The following is a 23301-nucleotide window of genomic DNA, read 5'->3' on the forward strand; positions in this document are numbered from 1 at the left end:
GATATGCAAGTGATTACACGCAATAGCTTAGCTATCAATTGATTACTTCCTTTTAATGAGATTCACATGGATAATCAAGTGATTACACTATTTTAGATTTATAGTGATTATTTCTATTTAATGAGATTCACATGGATAAGCAAGTGATTACACTAGCTTAGTTGTCTATTGAGTATTTACCTTTCATTTAATGAGATTCACATGCTTAATTAGTATGTAATTACACTAGCATAGCTGTCTATTGATTATTTCCAATTAATGAGATTCACATGGATAAGAAAGGTGATTACACTAGCTTGTCTTTTTATTATTTCCAATTAATGAGATTCACATGGATAAGCAAGTGATCACACTAGCTTGTCTATTGATTATTTCCAATTAATGAGATTCACATGGATAAGTAAGTGATTACATAAGCTTAGTTGTCCAATTAATGAGATTCACATGGATAAGCAATCTGATTTTACCAATTTATTAGTTGTCTATTGAATATTTTAATAAATTAGTGAGATTCACATGGATTAGCATTTTGATTATCCCATGATATCCTCATGCATCTAATCTACGAATATTATATAATGAACAATTTTTCTTAGAGTTTTCATTAACTCTAAAATAATATAAGCCAAAAGAAAACAAAAAAAATTCTTTTAAAGTTATTTCATCCAATAAAGGTTGTAAAATCCAATGGACACCCAAAGCGCCTTTAATGAAACACAAAGTAGTTATGATCGACTTAATCAACTTAAGGCATTCGATGAAGGAAAACTTGGGGTGAAAGGGCTTGTAGATGCAGGAATCTAAAAAATTCCTAGCATGTTTCTTAGACCGCTTGAGGATCGTTTAAAAGATTTTGGTACATGTTCAGATGATATAAGTGTGCCGATAATAGACTTTGCACATTTTGGTGAAAATGAAGATCGCACTGCTGAGATCGTCAAGGAAACTATTCTGGCATCAAAGGAATGGGGATTTTTTCAAGTGATAAACCATGGGGTTCCTAAGGAATTGTTAGAATCAATGACTAAACAAAGTCAAATGTTTCATGAACAAGATGCTGAGACTAAAAAAATGTTCTATAGTCGCGATTTTCAGTCAAAGCCTGTGTACTTTTTTAGCAACCATGACTTGTATCAGTCAAAGGCTGCAAATTGGAGAGACACTTTGTATGTGAACGCTCGAGTTACTAATGGTGAAGTTGATCCTCAAGAGTTGCCTACTATATGCATGTAAGTTAATTATCTGTCTCACATAATGTACACTTATTTATTTTCCAATATTGAGTTACAAAATTGGTGTTATCATACATAAGATATATACTTTCTTCATAACTAAATAAAATTCTAATTCACTCATAAACCTTGTACCTAAATAAAAATCAAATTTACCTTTTTTTGTTTACTTTTAACCAACCAAACCTTAATATCATTTTTTGTTTCACTTTAAACTACAAACCTTGCTATATAAATATTTATCTTTAAAAAACCAACCTCCATAATTTTTCTTTTTATTCTCCTTCTTCAAAACTTGTGGTAAAGGTAAACGAGATTTTTAAATCGTGACAGAGGAAATATAATTTTCCCTAAAATCTAACCCTGTGTATATGTATCGAATAGTCTGCCACAAAAAAGTGCATTAGGTCTTGGTTCTTAAACAATTAAGTAGTATATGTAGGGATGGAAATGGTTCTTTTATCCAATCTAGATACGGTGATTCTAGTTCCATATTGTAAGATCTAAATCCTCTAGTTTTGGACTCAACGGATCATAATTTGTTTTTGATAGGCATAATCTACTCTATTACTAGTTTTTAAATCTAGATCTAGTCCAGATCTGGCGGCCCACGGATCTTACTTTAAGTGTTTCTCATATTACTGATTTATTTTGAAATTTTTTATTTCTTTAATATATAAGTCATCCGTTTCTTTTTAATTGATTTGAGCACTATATACATAAGTTACTTTGACTTATTTTTATGATTTATTCTTAATAAATACATCAATATGAGAGGTCTTGTTTGTTTTATCTCAGTCTCTATTTTTCAAACATTAATTGATATAATATTTGAAGTTATGTATTGAAAATTGTGGATAAATGAAACGTGTCAACTAAAATGAAAAAGAGGAATTATTTTTAGTGATTTATAACTTCAGTTTCTGTTATTTTGAAAAGAATGATCTATAAGTGCAGAATCATATAAATGAACTTAAAAATAATATTTCAATTGGATTTTATAAAAGAAATATCTGAAATAATAATTTTTTTATTGCAAAAAACGCTCACATGGATTTGGTTGATCTAGATCTAGATCCTAAAATTTTGGATCCACGAATTTAGATCACCTCTAAAGAATGAAGGTGGATCTGGATCTAATAGAATTTGATCCGAATTCAACTCGTTGTTATCCCTCAACATATAAAGCAACTGATTATTAAACTAATGTATTTGTTAGTCATTGGGTTTTTTTTTCATATGAGACAACCAAATAAAATGACCCGTGCGTTTATTCCTAACAAATTCAGACCATTAATGCAAATTTAATTGCTTAACATGAGCATACACATAACTATGTACTATATTATTCAAATGGATTGCTTTAAATATTGATTTTTATATAATGAATTGTTTTTGCAGGGATGTGACATTGGAGTATGTTAACCATATCCATAAGCTTGCTGATCGCATACTTATGTCAATATCATTAGGTATTGGACTTGAACCCGAATGTCTAGGAAATATGGCAAATTGTACAAAAAGCTGGGCCTTAATTAACAGTTATTACCCAACATGTCCAGAACCAAAACTGACTATTGGATTAGATGCTCATGTTGATACTTCATTCATCACAATACTCTTACAAGACAATATTGGTGGACTCCAAGTCCTTTATGAAAAAAATGGGTTAATGTCAAGCCTGTTTTTGGTGCTTTGATTGTTAACTTTGGAAAAATACTTCAGGTTTTGGTTTTTTACCTATTAAACTGAATTATTAAAAATTCTAATTCTAATATTATTGTGTAATTTTTAAGGTTTCTGTTGTTGTGTTACATATATTTATATCTATCTTATATCTTACAGATGATAACTAATGATATGATAAAAGGAGTTTGTCATAGAGTGATTGCGAAAACAATTGGACGAAGGATTTCTATTGCAATTAATTATAATGGATTTTACTCGTCTGAGAAGATACATGGTCCAATAAAGGAGCTAACATCAGAGGAAAATCCACCTATTTATAAGAAATTCTCAACTGAGGGCCTCATCAAAAGCTTTTTCTCAAAATCACTTGATGAGGTTAGAGCCAATCTTGATGATTTTAAACTTTAATATCATGGTGATGGCAAATAATTATCATGGGGAGTCATGCTACAAATTTGTGTTTACTTGCTACAGACTAAACAAACTTTTATGATCTTTTTGTAGCAATATATGTTTCCATTATAATTCATGAAACACCTTTAATTACTATGTGCATTTTTAAAAAGATCTTTATTATGTGTTTTGCAACATGCACGCCTTTAAAAAAAATTAGTGTTTTGTTTATCTTGATTTGTTTTACCTTTGTTATATAAGTATTATTTTCGGGTCGTATAAAAATTTTTGTGTTGTTAATAATAGTTTAATGTAATTCAAGTTTCACATTTTAATGTTATACTGTATTGAAGCATGCATGTTCGCTCTTATAAGCATCAAACTATATAATTAAGAATGTAAATGAGTCGATTATTTGGGTTGATTATAAATGGGTTTGTGCTCATATCATCGTAGGGAAGCCTAAACTTGAATTCATAACTAAGTTTAAAATATGTTACTAAGTAATCTTGTCCTTCATCTTAAAGGAAAAAAACATTGATGTTACTAGACCCAACTATCGATTAACTCATGGTGATCCCAACTTTGGGGGTGTCCTTCTTAAAATAGTCCCTAGCTTATGATGACTGGATAAACCGGTTAAACACGTGTTGTATCATTAGTGGTCCGTTTTTTTAAGCAAATTACATGAAGACGGTGTATCGTAAATGGGATAAGGGTGGGTGCAGTGTTTAGAATGGTGGAGGATTTATTTTTGTAATCACGCCTAACAAAAACAAGGCATGTATGTTGAATTATTAAGTTGTCAAACCGTTTAAAATATATTCGGGACTGTTTGACAAGGACCCCCCCTAAAGTTAGGATCATCCTAAGTTAATCAATAATTGAAAACTTTTAAAAACGATTAATCATAGTTGGGACTGCTGGTGTCAAATTTTCCTTTTTTATATCTAATTGAAATAATATGTTTTTTTTTTTCTTTTTTGCAAATGAGATTTATACTCTCGATTCTTGAAAATCGAAATATCTTCTTTAATTTGATATCAATGCAAGTGTAAGACGTAAATATAAATTAAAAAATTAAAAAGTTATACATTGAACGATTCAAGTATAGGATTTAAGTTGATAAACTAAGTAATTAATGGAAATTAATTAATGTAAAATTGACAAGTTTAGGGTAAAAGCTAAGGTTTAATTGCATGACTTGCTTATTATTCATCAACTAGTGTGTTTCTCGGGCGACGCTCTGAATTATAATTTTCGTATATACTTGTCTATGAAAAATATATCATAAAACTAAGAAGGATAGAAAGATATATCTTAATAAGATTAGCAAACAAGAGTCGTATTAAATTTTTATAAATTTATTAATTGTTTGTCGTATGTAATAGCTCGGAATCACAAAAAATCAACCAAAAAACCCAAAATAATAAGACTAGGATGAGAGCTTGATCCATCTTTCTCTTTAATTTTCTCCCCCCCCCCCTTCTTCGTCTCCATTAATTTAACCTTTTGCATCTTGTTCATGGCACCAAAAAAATTTAAAAAATAAAAAATAAAAAAAAAACTAAATGTGTTTTAGATCTAAAAATGGAGTAATAGATATAAGATGGAGTAATATAGGATTTTAGGGTTAGAAGTGAGAGAATACCCCTTTCATGTGGCCATGTGGGTGACTGGTTAGTTAGAAACTAATATTATGCTATGAAACTTTTATGTATGTATGCCCAATGAAACGATAATGTCCTAAATAAAGTGGACTAAGAATTATGCAGTTGTGGAACTGGTTCCGGGTACCAGTCGGGTACTGGGTCCGAGAAGAACTCGAATTGGAACCACTTATAACCAGTTCTAAGCTCGACAGGTTCTAACCAGTCCCGAGTCCAGGACATAGTACCCCATATTTTTGCTCACTCCTAGTTTTTATGCATTGTATCCGAGGCTCGACATATGACACTCTTTTGTATATTTTTTAAATGCATCAATTTGATTTTTGCACTATTCATATATCAACTTTGACTTTTATTTACTAATATATTAAAAGACACATGTTTTTATATAATATGTTGCTGGATTAATCAAAGTGTATATTTTTTATACTATCACCTTTTCTTCACCATATAACCCCCAAGTTTATCATAAATACATCCAAATACCCTTAGTGACTAACGACCTTTAGTTCTACAAGTCATCAACCTTTAACTAACCCATTATCACCCCCAGAATTGAAAGGAATGGTGTCCTTCGAAGAAGTGTATTATTCCGATAGAAGGTTCGAAACTAATTAGGAAAGCTAATTATCCAGTGAGGTCAAGTGATCGGAATACCTAGCTGGAGGCCGCTTCCGATCAGTAATGTTAATATATAATTAATATCATAGCTTTCTCTTAACTGAACCCTTCGGGTCACACCTAATCGTGTTATCGAACCAAGGCGACGAATTAATCCAGAGGATTAAATAAGTCGATAGAGATTTTACGAACTCAGACGTCGGATTCCGAGCTTAGAGCGTCGAACCCGAACGTTGCAAGTCGAGATGACTCTAGGAGTCAACAAGATGAGAAAATAATCAAATGACATATCATGCTAAAAATAGCGCGAGGCCTAGTCATGCCTCGTATCAAAGGCAAACGACTAGGACCGCAAGAACTAGGCCACCAAGCCATAGCAGCCATCGCAAGGCCCAACTAACCTGACCTTGCTTGCGGGCTGGTTAGGGCGGCTTAGTGGCCTGCGCACCATGGCAGCCCTAGTTGGGCTTGCCTAGCAAGGCCAGTAAGCAAATGGCGCTTGTGGTGCTGCTTCTTGCGGTATATATGCGTGTGGGCCTACGACTAGTGCGTGGACTTGCGGCAAAGGCTAGCAGGCTTAGCCTTGTGGCGCAAGGCTGGCCTTGCTGCCTAAGGCCGGGCAGCTGCCCTTTTGCTGATTGGGATAGTTGGGGAAGCCCCTTGCCTTGTTCTCTAAGGTCAAGGTGGTCATCCCACCTACTTTGTCTTGTGTGTTGATACTTGTCATTTGATTATTGCTCATGCTTTTAATTTAATTTAGAATTAAATTAAGTCATGGATTTTCACATTTCACCAATTCTCCCACATGGAAAGATGATGGGAAATCTTGGGAACAATTCCCTATAAATACCAATGATTGGGTATTGGGAATTTCACTTAAGTTGGTGAACTCTAAGGATCTCCCAAAGTGTGAGAAAACCTTAGTTCGTAAACTCTAAGTAATCTTGGTCTAGCCCCGTCTAAGCTACGGGGTAGGGGCCGGTTTGGTAATCGAGGGTGTGAGACGTCGGAGGTCTTGCATTTGCAGGGCTTGAAGTTTTCCAACAATTCGAGCTTGATTTGTGAGTGAAACACACGTCTAGGGTGAGCTTCTTTCTCTCTCTTCTCTTTATGTGTTTGTATTTTATTTATTTGCATGCTTTTATTTATGTCGTAATTATTATGCATGCGATCCGATTTTTGGGTTTTGTTTTCGCGGTGTCGGACACCGCAAAACCCAACAAGATTTAGCCTATGCCTACTGAAAACTTGCATGGTATGGCATGGCAATAAGGCTTGGTCTTAATGCATAAATCAACTAAGATGTGGAGTCGCTTCGTCCCCATTACACGAATCATAGAGTCGTCGTCCGTATGCACACGCATGCTCTCAAAATGCGGACTACCTTGCTACGCAACTTTACTTTTAGATATGATGCTGATTAATAGTAAGAACATAGAACCTTTACATTTAGGTTAAGAACTTCATTGCATCATTTGTGAATAAATGTTAAGTGTGAATATTTGTTGCTTCTATGCTTATACTATGGCTTCCAACGTGTTTACGAGTGGTCTGAAATCCGTACCGTAATTAAAGCCGCTTCGAGTAAAAAAAACTTGATGAGAACATAGATTTAGCGAGCCACGCCTAGCTAGTGCAAGTGTAACACATCAGTTTGTGACGTGACACACCTGAACATAACGCCACATTCTAGTGTGTTACACACAAAACTAGCATGGCACGCTTCCTAGGGGTGCCACTATGTAGTGTTCGTACTTCTTAGGTTTTTCCCATACGTTAAAATTGTTCCCCGAGTTTTTTCTTCAAGGGTCTTCCTCTTAGTTATCTCATGTCATTGTCCGTCTTTCATTCCTTTTTATTATCACACCATCTTAACTTCAGCTTTCTCATGTCAATCAAATCATCATCCGATCGTTTTCTAGGCAATCCCTAAAGTCAAACCTCTTCATACTCTTCCTAGTCAAACCTTCTTAAAGTTAAACCTTTTGAGTCAAACCGATTTTTGGCTTAACAGACCCGATTTTTGGCTTTCTATGCCTCGAGAAATCTAGTGTGAATTTCTCCATCACTGAATGTGACTGTGACAATTTTTGGCTTCTTGGGAAACATGTTGTAGACTCTTGTGCCTCGAAAAGAAGTAGTTGACAACTCGAAACACCTCCATGCATTGGGAAGAATATCAAATGGTGGATGATAGCTTTCTTCGCCTCAAGAAACATATCCTGAGCACCTACGCCTCGAGCAACTCACAAAAGTGATCTTACGCACCTCGGGAATTTTGCTCCTCAGGACATTTGATGTAAACTTTTGTGCCTCGAAAAGAAGTAGTTGACAACTCGTCGTTCCTCGAAAGAATTGTCAGATGAATGATATAAGATTACAAACCTTTGCGCATCGTGAAGCTTGTAATGTTGATAAATAGTAATCTTTCGCTCCTCGGGAAAATTACAAGCTGTTGTATGATAAATTTCCGCTACTCGGAAAGTTAACCTTAAAAATATGTTGTCTTTGATTGCCTCAAGTTCTTATTTGATGGCCTCCGAACAGAAGAAAATGTGTTGATAGATGTTTTTTATTGCGTACAATTAAAGATAAGGAGTTGATATCGAAACCTTTAAGCCAAGTGCACTTGACTATATAGGTGTTTGCCATAGAAGAAAAATGTTGAAAATACATAAGAGATACTTGCTGAGGGTAAAATATCAATTATGACTTCTTGCGAGTTTTTCGAGAAAAATTAACTGCCAACATGTTGCAAAATCCTTCAAACATATTGAAAAGGAGCCTGAAGAATATTCGCTAAAAAAAGCGAATTAACGTGACATGTTAGTGGGCCTTTTTTACGCATTTACTCATTTCGAACTTTTCCAATTAAAGGCTCGGAGTAGGGTTAGGGTTTGTTTTAAGTGAATTGGGCTTTGGTAAAAAATAATATGTAAAGAATTGAACATGAGTTTGGGCTTATAATGAAGCTTTGTGCCTGAAATGGACTAAATTAAGTGGATTAAAATGAAAATGTGTGGGCTATGAATAGATTTCAAGAAATTCTCTTATCCGATATGTAACTCGACCAAATTGGCATTGAAAAGTCACACATCATCAGATTTGGGTTAAGAAGATACAATCATGTAATCCCCCGTATTTTTGAGAAGTATTTTCTAATTAATTATTAATTAATTTCTAAAAAGGGTATTTCGGTAATTTAATGTTTATTTGAATTTGGAACCAAAATGATATTTGAATTATGGGGCCAAAACTATTTTCAAACTTAATTACTATTTTGGATTTTGGATAAGATTAACTTCCCATTTAATTATCTAAATAAAACAAAAAATATAGGTATATTTTCGGATAATTTAATTATTCAAATTTATTTCCTTTTAATTTTAATTAGTTTCAAAAGTCCTAAAACTAATTAGCTCATAAATTTTCGGATTTTCTAAGTAAAGAAAATCTGATTTTGAGTAGTTAATTTGGTTAATGTAATTAAGAACCTCTAATTAGTTATTTTCTACAGATACCGAATTATTTACAGAATAATTTTGTATTTCCTAAAGAAAAAAATTGATCCTATTGGCTTAATATGTTCGAAAATATTGAGCATTATAATGCTCAAAATTTTCAGCCAACAACCAAGCTTAATTAATTAAATTGATTATTGTTAGATTTTTCAAATTAAATATCTTGCCTTAATTTCTATTATTTTCCTACTCAAATATAAGAAATATATGATCATAGATGTTTTGATCTTATTTGTCTTAAAAGTATTCTCCAAGCAACCTATTCTTACCTTCTTCAATTTCATGATCAACCATGAAACTAATACTTTCCATATTTCATATGTTGCTTAATCATCAATTTCATATTTTCCTTAAACTCTAGTTTTACTCTCTAAGCAATTCCATAACTCAAAACTTTTATATTTCTTCTACACTTATTTTTCTAAATTCCTACACTCTTAAACCAATAAATACCCCCTCGTTCCAATGCAAAAATACACACAAAAACTCACAAATTTCTCTCTTCTTTCTCTTATTTTTGTAACGGTTTAATTTCCTCATCCCTCTCCCTTGATTTTTGCGCCGGCCACCACCTCCCACCAGCGACTATCACCTACTCTGAACGGTCCTAACCGCCATCCACCGAACAGAGTGCTACTTCCAACCATCGCACCTCTCCCCCTTCTTTTTCCTTTTGGTTTTCCTTCTCTTCTTCTCTTCTTGTTTAATTCTCATTATTAATATTATTATTATGGTTTTATAAAATAATTATTCTTTATAATTTAATTAAATAAAAACCAAAAATTAATTTGAGAATTAATAAAAAGAATTTAATTAGTTCATGACATATAGTTGGGATTTTCATTTATTAATGTTGTGTTTTATTGATATGTATTTGTACAGTGTTTTCGGTGAATCTTCTTGAGTTCTAAGTGTTGAATTATGCTAAACAAGGATTAAGGTACGTTTAGATGGCTAGATATATTTTTAAAGTGTTTGAATTGATCAACATATATTATGTGAATTGAATTTAAATGAATGTTATGAATTAAATTGAATACCAGGTTTGATGAAATAAATATGTTTGAAGGATTGATTTTAATATCATGTTTTAATGACTTAAGTTTATTAATGATTAGAGGAATTGGTTTTAAAAGGTATTGAATTAAAAAAAAGGGACTTGTTAATTGGAATTTTATTATTGAATTACAGGAGGATTTTTAAAGAGGAATTGTTGAATTATTATTTAAAGTTTTACAAGCATGTTATGTATGTAATCCCACTATGCGGATTTGGTTAATAAGAGTATGGGCTTTGTATGGCATAATATTTCCTCAAGGATAGCCTTTTTACATAAAGATACTAACTTTAGGGGAGGGGGGGTTGTGCACATACTTAGGAGAGGAAATTGGATAAAAAGGAATTGATTTTCAATGCTTTAAATTATATTTGAGTTATTGAGAATTGAGGATTTAATTGAGTTATTTAAAAAGATTTATTCAAAGGTTTGAATCAAAGGAAGTATTATGAATTTCATGATTGAATCTTTGAAAGCATGTTTGCGAATAATGTGAATCTACATATCTTGCACTTATATATATGTACTTGGCATATTTTTCTAATCCGTACTTTTTGTTTTGTTTTGGTATTCCCAGTTTGCCTTGTTGGTAAGCAGTTGTGAATTTTCAGGTAGAGTCAATATGCGCATTTAGGATCGCGGTAATAATTTAACCTAGTTTAGGGTTTTTGATGTTTTGCATTTAATTTTTGAGTACTCATAATAATGGTTAGATTTTTGAAGTATTACAAAGTAAGAGTTGGTTTCCAATGCAAGTTCTAATGAGTTTGAGTTTTAAGTTAGCCTTCTCACGTGGCGGTAATACGCCTAAGCCGTTATAATTATACGTATTGTACCAGTATTTCCATTGAAGGAGATTTGAGGTGTTACAACCAGGTATGTACAACTGCTCATGGTAGATCTAGAAATAGATAAAATTTGGTTGTGAACTAATTTTTAGATGGATTTATATCTTTTTCGGAGTTTGGAGTAGTTTTAATTCGGTCGGTATTAGACTCTTATTCCAACTGGGCTCGTGTAAAAAATATGGCATATAATAAAATATTTGTCTAACATAAAACGCTAATAAGAAAAGGGGATTGGGCTTAAAAAAAAAGAAAAAAAGGTAATTAACTAGAAAAGGAAAATTGGCAGGAAATTTGGTCTATTAAGAAATTTAAAGCAATCCTCTAATCTAATTAACATGCAACCGAAACCATATGGCGGTGATGTTTGTTTCAATCATCAGGGTTTTATTTGGTCACACAAACTGAGATATTTTCAGTCGCTTTAATTTGTTGCCAATTTCGACTTTGAATATGGCCCTTAAGAACCAATTAGCCCTCAAAGCCTGAATCCAGCAATATTGTGGGTCGAAAGCTATATCACACACACAGAGACATTTCCTTGGACGCAACTTGAGATACTTCTTATTGTATCCAATTTTGATCAGTATGACCCAAAATGACTCCTAATACCTTAATTGACCAATTTTCGTAGCTTGCAAACAAGTGCATGTGATTTGAAGTATATCCCTTAAATTAATTAAGGGTTAATGGGTTAGCTAAGGGTTAATGACTAGTGGAGTAAATAATTGTTAGTCATTAAAGGCATTTGGTGAAGATATATTAAACTCAGGGATGGTTGGTGAATTTTGGAAATTGCTAGGGCATTAAGTTAATTTTTAAAAACCTCGAGGGTATTCAGGTGAAAAAATTGATACGTAGACTTTTATGGAAAAGTTTGTAAGAGAAAAAAATGTTAATTTGATTGACAAATATGGGAGCAAGTATAGTCTATGATAAAAATATATTTAGTCGACTCATATGAGAAATTTTAAATACCATACTTGGTGCATAAAGAAAAAAAAACAAAAAACACATTTGAAAACATAATAATTTTTTTTATTTTCATTCTCAGATTACACGCAATAGTTTTACATACTTTGAGTTCTAAAATAATGAATTATTCTTAGTTTTTACGTTCTACAAACTAAAACATTAAAATGTAATTAGTAGATTAGTATTATTTAACTTTTTATTTTTTAGAGCTAACACTCTCCCTAACTTAAAAGAATGCAGATGAGACAAAATAGATGGAAAACAAGGTAAACAAAATAATGCCAATTAACATAGTAAGAATATTATTCACATTTTTTTCCTTCAAAAAAAAAATAAAAATATTATTAACATTTTCCTAAAATAAACAACGTAAGCCTTAAAGGAAAAAGAAAACCCAATAAACATGACTTTTAAGGTCAAGGATGAAGATGAAGAAATAGAAGAGAAAAAAAAAAGGAAAGGTGGATAAAGATATAAATAGTAACTTTGCATTTTCTTATATATATATATATATATATATATATATATATATATATATATATATTGGATTGAGATCATGTGAGAACCATGTCGAATAATAGGAATTAAGAACTGATCTCAGTCGTCCATCACGCATCATCTAACGGTTGTCATCTTACCCGCTTCATTAAGGGTAAAATGGTAATTATAGGATTTGAATGAATACCCTAAAATTTTCCCTGCTTCTCTTTTCACTTTATCTATCTTCATTTCGTTTTCTCTCTCCTCCTGCAAATTCTCTCTCTTGTGATTGTCCTGATCTTCGCACATCCTCACTTCTCAAATTCCCAATTTCTCATCTTTGCTCATTACTCTAGCAAATTTATGGGGTGGTAAGTTGTTCTGATTTGATTTACGTTATCATTATTTTATTCGATTTTGTAACAAGTTATTTGTGATTTTGTTTGCGAAATTTAGGGTTTTCTTGATTATTTATTTGTGTATTTGTGATTTCGATTGATATATGAAGGATTTGCATTTTTTTTCTTTGTTTTTTTTTTCAATTAGGGCTTGCGTATTTTATTCAATTAGCGTTTTTTTTATTTAACGTTTTTGATTCAATTAGTGTCTTCCATGTCGATTGAATCTTGTGTTTATCATAATTAATTTAAGGCGAGTATTTGGATCAATTTTCTTCATCAGTATTATGTGTTTATCAGGTATTTATTTGATATTTGAGTTGTTTTCCTTGAGTTTTTGAGTGAATTTCAGAAATTGATTTTGTTAAACTTGGGGGATTTTGCGTCACAGGCTTGCAAGATTTCTTGTTTATGAATTTTTTTAGAGGTTTTATTTACTTTTTATATCATTTTATTTACTTTTAATTAAAATATCTTTATTGATTCTGGAGCTTTGCTGATTTTCTGCTTATGTTAGAGATATTATATGTGCATTTTTCTAAATAAAGTCATAATCACAGAATGTTATTCAGCAGTAAGTTTGAACGACATTGTTATGGTAGGATATCAAAGCAACCAAGGTTTAGAAAGAAAGAAAGGGTTTATGTCATGCTGCTGGTTAATGGTCGTTGTAAAGTTGTTGTGTGGGGCTATCGTCTGGTAGAACAACAAATGTATTGCAAATTTTGGTATTTGTCTATTGATTACTGAGAATTGGATGAGTGTTTCATTGCAGCTATATGGGACTATCGGTTAGATTGTCATATTGATGGCTTTATTGTTGTTGTTGCACACACTCATGTCACTCAAGATTTCAAAAAGGACTTGTAACTAGCAGAATATCTGATGTTCTGCTTGCAACCAACACTACTGCTGAAGTTACTTTGAGGCTTGTGATGCTTGGGAAGAAGGTATGATCTTGTCTTTGCTCATTTTATTATTGTTAACTTCAATAAAATCAATCATGTCTTGTTGATGACTTTATTTTGCCATGGCCTCGAGTCTTTGATTTGTGTGGGTTTTATGAGAGGAAGTTGTTTCCGGTAGCACGTGCTTAGATGCTTCAGTAATATTGCATTTGAATGCGTATTATTATCTGACAAAACAAGGTATGCGTGAAGTGTAAGACTTTGGCTCTTATTTTCTCTTGTAGGACTACAATATCTCCTTATGTTCACTACTTAGTTGTGGTCGCTACTGAGAAAGTTGTACAATTCTCATTTTCGGCTATAGATATACGAGGCAGCAATAAGAGGTCTGTGATCAATTGAAGGTCTATACCCTCTCAACTTTCCATTTGTAGATTCTCATGAAACATGGATCACTCGTCTCTCTAGAACCTCCAAGGCTTCTAAATTGGAAATTTCCTCTGGTCTTAGCAACTGATTTTGAAGTTGTTGATGTTGTCTTTGCTCATTTTATTATTGTCAACTTTATATTCACTAGCCTACTAGCTCAAGAGGTAGAGCATTGTGCAAATGCACAAAAGATGTGGGTTCAAATCCCACGTAGGTTCATTTGTATTTACTTTTAAGAGATATTTTATTTATTTCAACTTATTTTCTATCTACTTTTATTACTTAAAAACTCAAGCTCACTTATCCAAGGATTAAAGGTATGACAGAAGGTTCCATCACTTATACTAGATATTTAAGCATTCATAGCAATTAGAAATTGTCAATAAGCATTTCTTCATAGCAATTTCCTTATTTTAAAAGTAGAGAAGGTGAATTTAATTTCTATTTACTTTAATAAATATTTTATTTACTTTAACTTATTTTGTATCTACTTTTATTACTAGAAACTCAAGGTCACTTATCTAAAAATATTTTATTTACTAATACCCTGCTTTTTCTTTTTAGCAATGTGCACCTTAGACTAAATAGTTGTGAGTAGATATAATTTACTTTTAAGTAAATACTATTTACTTTTGAGTTAATATTATTTACTTTTAAGTAAATACTATTTACTTTTAAGTACATACTTTTTACTTTTGATTTACTTTTTAGCTATTTTGATATACTTTTGAGATGTTTTGAATTACTTTAGAATATTTTATATTTACTTTTAGAGGTAACCTATGTAGGAATCGAACCTACATTTCTATGCACCCGCATAGTGCTCTACTACTTGAGCTAATAGGTTTACTTTAGAGTCTTTTTTATTCACTTAAAAACTTTTTTATTTACTTTAGACAACTACTATAGGAATCTACATTTTCCAACCTTATTCATCTTTTGTATTTTCAAACCCAATGTAAACCAAGATGAGCTATTAACAGCCACACTAACGTGAGAATTCCCGGCCTCTGCTTTATTGCACGCCATGGGACTTGGGTGAGCAAAGCATAGCAGCATCACATAACAGCTCCACCCAAACCTTGCTTGTTATCTCCCATTGAATGTCACCGAATATTTTTAGATGCTTTGTGAGAAGACAAGCATCTAGAGCAGTTCCAGTTCCTGCAATTCCAGTTCACCTCATCTGTTTTTGATTTATTTACTTTTGAGTGTTTTTCATTTACTTCAATGTTTTTTAATTTACTTTGAGCGTTTTTCATTTAGTTTTAGAGACAACCTATGTAGGAATTGAACCTACATCCCCTATGCATTTGCATAGTACTCTACCACTTGAGCTAATAGGTTTTAGTATACCTAGTAACAATCTAAAGCATAATCGATAATCTAACTATTAAATTTACATTGAAAATATTTAAACATGATGTTTTAAGCAAGCATACTTGGGCAGGTACTGTTGCCATCTGTGAGGTTGAGCATCAGCAATTGCAGCCAGAGACATCAAGTTCTTCTGAGTGATATCTACATACATTAAGAAGTATTGTCAGTAAAATTAATGAACGCAAGTGCGCAACATTGCTCAAAAACAGAAGAAAATATCAGATTGTTGCCATTATAAACACTATCACTCCTACTAGTCACAACCCATAGAAGTTGAGTTGACCATTGCAAGATAAATATGGGTCACTTAAGCCTTAACTCTTCAAGCCTTGTGCTTATCACAGTTACCACTCCCCAATTTCAAGGTCATATCAATGCCACAACATACAGATAAAAAAGCAAGCATATAGAAACATGGCCTTATCCAACTATCTGAATGCAAAGTGTACTGATACCACCTACACACCATTCAATATACCACACATTACATACATTTCAGTATCTCTGAGCCCTAATAACTCAAAATCTCAAACCTATGTCCATATTATTTAACATGTACAGATTGCACTGAATTTTACACAGCTTCATTTAGACAATCAGCCATTGAGTCATGTGAATTTTACAACAATCTCTGCTCCTAAGCAGTAGCCGCATATTGTTAATTTCCTTCAGCCTTTCACAATAAAATGTCAGTACCAAGCAATTGTTAATTTCCTTCAACCTTTCACAATTATGTACTACACTTTACACTCACGTTATTTTGAAGTAAATCCAACAAGTATACTACGTTGTAGCATTTTATCAAACATTTGGTGAGCATCAAAATATATATTATACTTTTAGAGAAATATATATACTTCCTCCGGTTTCGGTTATTTGCAACATTTACCTTATTGGGGTGTTTGCTATTATTTGCAACAAATAGATTTTTTTTCCAATATTTGGTACATTTTATAATTGTCAAATTACGGTAATGCCCTTAAAAAAAACTGATTATAATCTAATCACAAGATTAACTCTACTTACCTAAATTTAATACCCACCCAATTAATATAACCATTCCCACCAAAAATTTAGGGTTCCCATCCCATCCCATTTACCCTCTCAGTGTTCATCTTCCCAACCATCATATTTAATGCAAGTTCTACCCACCACCATTAATGGCGACTGTTCAAAATCCTCGTTCTTCCCCCTTTCTACACCACTTATTCCTTGTTTTCGTCTTTTGCTGTTTCACTCTCAGTGTTCTCACAGAAACTTCCTTCTTTAACTCACTCTCTCTCCATTTTGAAACCCTAAAATTGGCAGATCTGGGTTTTCCACTACCTATTTCTTCCAAAATTTCTGAAAAATGAGTTCCCCTAACCAAAAAAAGGAAGATCCTGACGTTATTGCCACCTACAAGTGCCACCTACGCACGGGGAGGATGCGTTTGATAGGTACGCGCACTGCAATGTACCTTGATATGAAACGTCGAATTGGAGGGGGTGCAAAGCTGACACACAAAGTCTCCGATGAGGAGCATGGTCCAGATCTGGGCAAAGACGTTGAGGTTTCCGTCAATAAGCCTCCTGAAATTGTTGTTCTTGACAGCGATGATGATGAAACCCCAATTGCAACCCCTGTCCAGGCCAGATCCGTTACGGAGGAGGTGGGAGTGGTCAGATCTAAGACTACGCAAGAGTTCTCTGGAAAAAAGCGCGTCAGATCTGAGTCCCTAAGGCTTACAGTGTTGAAAGTGCAGGGTCTTGCAACCCTTTCACCACTACCACCAACTAATCTAGCAGCGTGACGCATTTCTTAACCTACTTCTTATTCAGTCCTTTATCTCATGGTTTTTGATTTTTCTCTTGATTTGATGTGGCATTCTTTGAAAAATTTGCGTTGAGTAGCCTGATTTTCGTGCTTATTTCCGTATTAAGTATGTGGTATATGTGTTGTTGGTATTTCATGCTGGTTGCCCTAATTGAGATTGATTGCTAGTAACTGTGTTGTTGGTATTTCATGCTGGTTGCCCTAATTGAGATTGATTGCTAGTAACTGTGTTGTTGGTATTTCATGCTGGTTGCCCTAATTGAGATTGATTGCTAGTATATGTGTTGTTGGTATTTCATGCTGGTTGCTCTGTATCCAAATTAAGATTGATTGCTAGTAACTGTGGGAATTGAGTGGGATGGTTGTTGGGCTTGTTTTCCTGAGGCTGATGCACATAATTTGTATGTTGTTGGTTGTATTGCTTGCTTGTTGTGCATCTTCACCTGTTTGGAATTCTGTTGGCTGGTGGTTGACCTACTCATGCTTTGTCTGCTATTCTTTGTGGTTAGTTGTGTGCTTGGTGGTTGGGATGTTTAAAAAAAAAAATTAAGAATTGTAGAAAACTGGTTGGGCTGTGTAGGCTGTGCTTGTTGTCCTGAGGCTGGTGCAGATAATTTGTATGTAGTTGTTGGATGTATTGGTGGCTTGTTGTGCATCCTCACCTGTGAGGAATTCTGTTGGTTGCTGGTTGACATGCTCTGCATGATATTGATTCTTGTGTGTGGTTTGCTTGGTGGTTGGGATGGTTAAATAAAATTAAAAAATAGTGGGAAGGTGGTTGGCCTGTTTATGCTGTGTTTATTGTCCTGAGGCTGGTGCACAGACTAATGACCAATTGGTTGCCTGCATGAGTGTCCCTGTATGAGTCCCCCCATGTGATACCTGTCCCTAGGTGAATAGAGTCCCTCAGTGTGTTGTGTTGTATGTGCCTGCAAAATCCAAGTGATGAAGGGACTCATTTGACACTTAACATTCATAACTAGGAATTGCTCCAACAACTCCATATAAGAGTTGTTGTTGAGGGAACCAGTTATGTAATGTATGTGAAAAAAAACTTGTTGCATGTCCACAAATTTGCATGTCCACAAATTTGCAATCCCAATTCTGAGTGGCTGGCAGTAAATGAGTTAACACCCATTTCATTTTTGCTATTTTGTGATTGGATGTCAATGTTGGGTGATTTGTTGCTGTATGTGTTCTCAATCTGCCTTGTTTCTTTAGCTTGTGGATGGTTGAATGTGAGATCTTGAGAGCACATGCATAGCTTCTCTCTGTTGTCCTCTTATTCAATGGTGCTGACTATAGGAATTCATCAGTGTACTCTCTGGGTTTGGGTCCTGTTTTGCCCAGTTTCTTGCTTCTCACATCTATGACATTGCCCTGTGCCATTTGTGTTTTGATGTCTGTAAATAATCTCAGGATGGTTGACCTGTGTACATTGAATTTTCTTGCTTGTTCTGATAAGTACCCTCTGGGCAACTCCCCCCCCCCCTCTAACTTCAGTAGAAAACCATCTACCAGCTCCCTTTTTTGCTGAGTAGTCAGTTGTTTTCTAGCTGTTGGTTCCTAAAATGAATCCTCATGCCGATTGTTGTTGCTGTCATTCAGTTTAGTCCCTTCTTGGTGGTTTGCTTGACTTTGTCCCATACTGTTTTCATCGTTCAGCATCTGATCAATGCCAAAATATGGATTATTTGCATAATCTGACATGTTCAGATTACTAATTTTACTAAGTTCCAGTTGTCAGGTACTGGTGATGAGGTGTGGGGGCTTTTTTTTGACTGAGTTGCTGTTACTGAACCAGGGAAGAAGAAGATGAAGCTGCAACTAACTTAGTACTGTAGATTTTTATGTCTGGAATTTAGCCAGAACATTCATTTTGGGACTGATTTTTCTGTCTGGAATGAAGGACAACTATTTTGTAAAGAATATTTGTGAACTGTTATTCTGGTAGCTTTAAATACCCCCTTTTTGAATGAAAAATTTAAAGGGGGGAGGAAAATTTGAATGGGTTTTGTAAATTTGGATTTGGTGGGAAAAAAAAATTTCGATGCTTTTTAAGGGGTTTGGTGACTGACTTGAAAAAACAGGAGGGAAAAAATTTTTAAGGGGAAAAAATGGTGCCAAAATAATTGGGGCCACAATACCCCCAATTATTTGAAATTTTGGGACCACATGTGTCTCTTTTTCCTCTCTCCTCATAAAATTAGAATATCTTTCCCTCCATTTTTAATTTATTAATCACCTACCCCACTACCCAATTTTCCACTACTAAACACTTCCTAAAAGTTTTGCATTGGTATCCGTAAACGGTACCATTGTTGCAAATAACCGAAACCGGAGGAAGTAGTTTACTTTTGCACTATTTTAGCTTACTTTTTCATAATTTTAGTTTACTTTAACACATTTTAATCTAATTGATTTAAAATAAAAGAAAAACCAGAAATAGTAATATCAAACATCAGAAACTGCTTCAATGGAGTATCAAAATTGGACAATCAAACATCACCTTCTCACCGTATCTCTCAACTTAACCAAATTCTCAAAAAAATTACTGATATTCACTCAAAATTGAACACAAAATCAATCAAACTTTATTGAAAGTTAACAAAAAAGAAAATCAACCTAAAATCATTCAACAAATCACAAATACTGAATTTTAGTTTACACACATTCTAAAAATAACAAGCTAGATTAAAAAAAAAAATTTAGAAATCTAATTCAACTAAAATCGCAAAATTAAACTAATTATAAATTGATTAATAAAATTTCTGCAAAATTAACCATAATCTATGCAAAATTTCTGGCACATCCAACAATCAATCTGTTTCACTTCAATTTGCAATAGAAGAACTTCAAAATTGAAGAACTGGTAAAGTAAAATGTAAAGAGTTCGATTTAAGAATTAACGATAAACCCTAGATAATGAAATCGAAATTCAATGATTACAAAACAGAGAGATATAAAATATCTTACCTCAGAAGATGCTTTAATAGAGTAGGGAAAGCACAGAATCCGCGTCAATGGAGTAGAGGAAAACGAAAATGGTACAAATCTGGGTTTTACATAATTTGTATCGAAAAATTACACAAATCTGGGTTCAAATTGTAGATTTCAAGACGATGATGAGTTTCAGCAAAATGAATTTCGAAAATTCGCGTTGAATTGATAAGATTTGAGCTTGAAAATGGTAGAGGAGAACGAAAATGGCGTTAGTGACGAGTAGAGGTGTCCACCGTGCGAGTCGTGCGAGCTGGGTTAGGGTTAGGTGGGTCGCGGGTTGGGGTTTCATGACACACGGCACGACACACGTAGGGTAGGGTGGGCCGGGTCGTGGGTTGGGTCGGAGAAGTTGGACACACCAGGGTTAGGTTCGTGGGTTAGACGAGTCGTGGGTGGGTCGAGCTGGGTTTGTGGGTTAGACGGATCGTGGGTGGGTCGAGCTGGGTTTGTGGGTTAGACGGGTCATGGGTGGGTCGAGCTAGGTTCGTGGGTTAGACGGGTCAAGGTGGGTTAGTGAGTTAGGGTGGGTCGAAGGGTGGGTTAGTGGGTTAGGGTCGGGTGGGTTTGTGGGTTAGGTGGGTTAGGGTCGGGTGGGTTAGTGGGTTAGGGTCGGGTGGGTTTGTGGGTTAGGTGGGTTAGGGTCGGGTGGGTTTGTGGGTTAGGGTCGGGTGGGTTCGTGGGTTAGGGTCGGGTGGGTTGTGTGGTGTTTTAATTTTTACAAAATTAACAATTTGATGGCTTGCTCTTAATTAAGATGCCTACGTATCCTTATATTATGAAATAAGGAATCAAAGCCAGCGTAGTTCTTATATTGTACTTCTTTTGAAATTTGGGGGGGGGGCTTGGACCTATCTTTAGAAAACTAAAATTTAATTTTGCAATTAAATTGTAATTTTCGAAAAATAAGTTGCCTACGTATCCCGAAAGAATCAAAGCCCACGTAGTTCTTAGCGTACCTGATTTAGACTTTTCTAGCCACCCATGTTTGTTGCATCATCATCCCCGGAAGCTGCATCATCCATTGACGACTCCAATATCATCACAGGATCATCTTCATCGTCTTCGTCTTCCTTTAAACCTTGAGTTCTTCTTTCAGCTTGATCCCAATCTTTCTTACAAACACAAATTTGAATGCTTTCCGGAGTTAAGCGAGATCTTTTTTCATCTAACACTCTTCTACCTGCACTAAAAGCAGACTCGGAAGCAACAGATGAAGCGGGAACTGCAAGTATATCTTTTGCAATTCTCGCCAATATAGGAAAACTTTTTTTATGTTCTTGCCACCATTTTATAATTTGAAAGTTGTTGTTGGTCTCATGTTGATATGACAAATAATCATTAATAGCAAGTGTTGAAGAAGATGATGATGAGAATGATGTAGATGCTTTGTGTTTTTTTTTCATAACTTTATCAAGAAAACCAAATCTAGAATCGGAAGTGCTAGTAGTAGTTGGTGTTGCCAAATCAAAACCATAAATAGATGCATAATGATCATAAAGGTCTCCCAAAACAGATTTGCATTTGTTAATATATTCACTAACATCATAATCGATACTTAAACTTGTATAATAAAATTCTAAAAGATTTTCCAAACCTTCAGCTTTGACACCGGGGTCAAGAATAGCAGCAATTCCATAAATGATTGGAAATTCACTAAAATAAGTATGCCACTTACGTTTCATGCTATCAAGAACAGGACGAAGTCCATCAATCTTCATATGCTCTTCGATGGTGTGAACAACTTTAACACACTCAATTATGACTAAATGAACGTTAGGCTCATAAATATAAGAGAAAATATGAGTTGCACTATCAAAAGCATTTAAAACATCACGAACAAAAGAAGCATTAGTCCAATGACTTTCGGTTATTAACTCAGTAGGATCAACACGAGTCTCATTGTAAAGTTGGGTCAAAATATCACGATACTTTATAGCATCACTCAACAACTTGAAAGTAGAATTCCAACGGGTAGGGGTATCAATAGACCATTGTCTTTTCTTAAGACCTCTCTCTTTACACATAGCTATGTACTTTCTTCTAACTGACTGAGTAATCCTAATCCATTTTATAACTGTTCTAATTGGGTTTAGCAATGGTTGCAACTCAGCGAGACCCTCTTGAACAGACAAATTCAAAATATGAGCACAACATCTAACATGCAAGAGACTACCACCCAACAACAAATTCAACTCGGAGTCATTTTTCAAATAGTCAATACACTTTGTGTTTGCAGTTGCATTATCAAGAGACAAAGAAAAAACTTTATTATTCAAGTGAAATTCTTTTAAACAATCCAAAATACGAACTTTGATGTTAAAACCGGTATGCCTTTCTTCCATAGCTTGAAAACATAGTATACGTTTTTGAATAAACCAATCATCATCCACCCAATGAGCAGTAATGCAAAGAAAAGGTTCGCCAAAACTAGAAGTCCATGTATCACTTGTAAAACTAACACGACCATCAAAAGTACGAAATAATTCAATCAAACCACTCCTATACTTATAATAAGAAGTTTGTGTATAACGTCTTAGGGTATTTCGGGGGACACGAGTAAATGCAGGTTGTAATGCAACTTTATTAAAATGCTCAACGTTTGCATTTTCACCGTAACTAAAAGGGTATTCATTAGCAATAACTAAAGTACTCATTTCATCAATCATTCTATCTTTATTATAAATGAAAGGTGTACCTCCGCCGGGTTGGTTCATGTATCCACCCAATTGTGTTTGGACGCCACCCCCCGAAGGACGGGGGCCATTTTCGAACAAGTCGTGTTTATTTTGCAAATGCCGACTCAAGGTTCCGGTTCCATCTCCCGTTTTCCAATTATATGACTTGACATTTGCACCTAGCGCCTTGCAAACTAGGCATGTACACGT

General features: G+C 34.2%; 1 long non-coding RNA gene and 1 pseudogene across 1 annotated transcript; both read left to right on the forward strand.

The window, feature by feature from the left end:
• Nucleotides 1-511: 511 nt before the first annotated feature.
• On the forward strand, nt 512-5604 carry LOC110737518 (annotated as a pseudogene).
• Nucleotides 5605-12547: 6943 nt separating this feature from the next.
• On the forward strand, nt 12548-19474 carry LOC110737888. Its single transcript, XR_002514506.1, has 3 exons — nt 12548-12854; nt 13657-13831; nt 19154-19474. It is a non-coding gene; the product is annotated as an uncharacterized LOC110737888 (long non-coding RNA).
• Nucleotides 19475-23301: the final 3827 nt, after the last annotated feature.

Source organism: Chenopodium quinoa, unplaced genomic scaffold, assembly GCF_001683475.1.
Source record: "Chenopodium quinoa cultivar QQ74 unplaced genomic scaffold, ASM168347v1, whole genome shotgun sequence".
Lineage (NCBI taxonomy): Eukaryota > Viridiplantae > Streptophyta > Magnoliopsida > Caryophyllales > Amaranthaceae > Chenopodium > Chenopodium quinoa.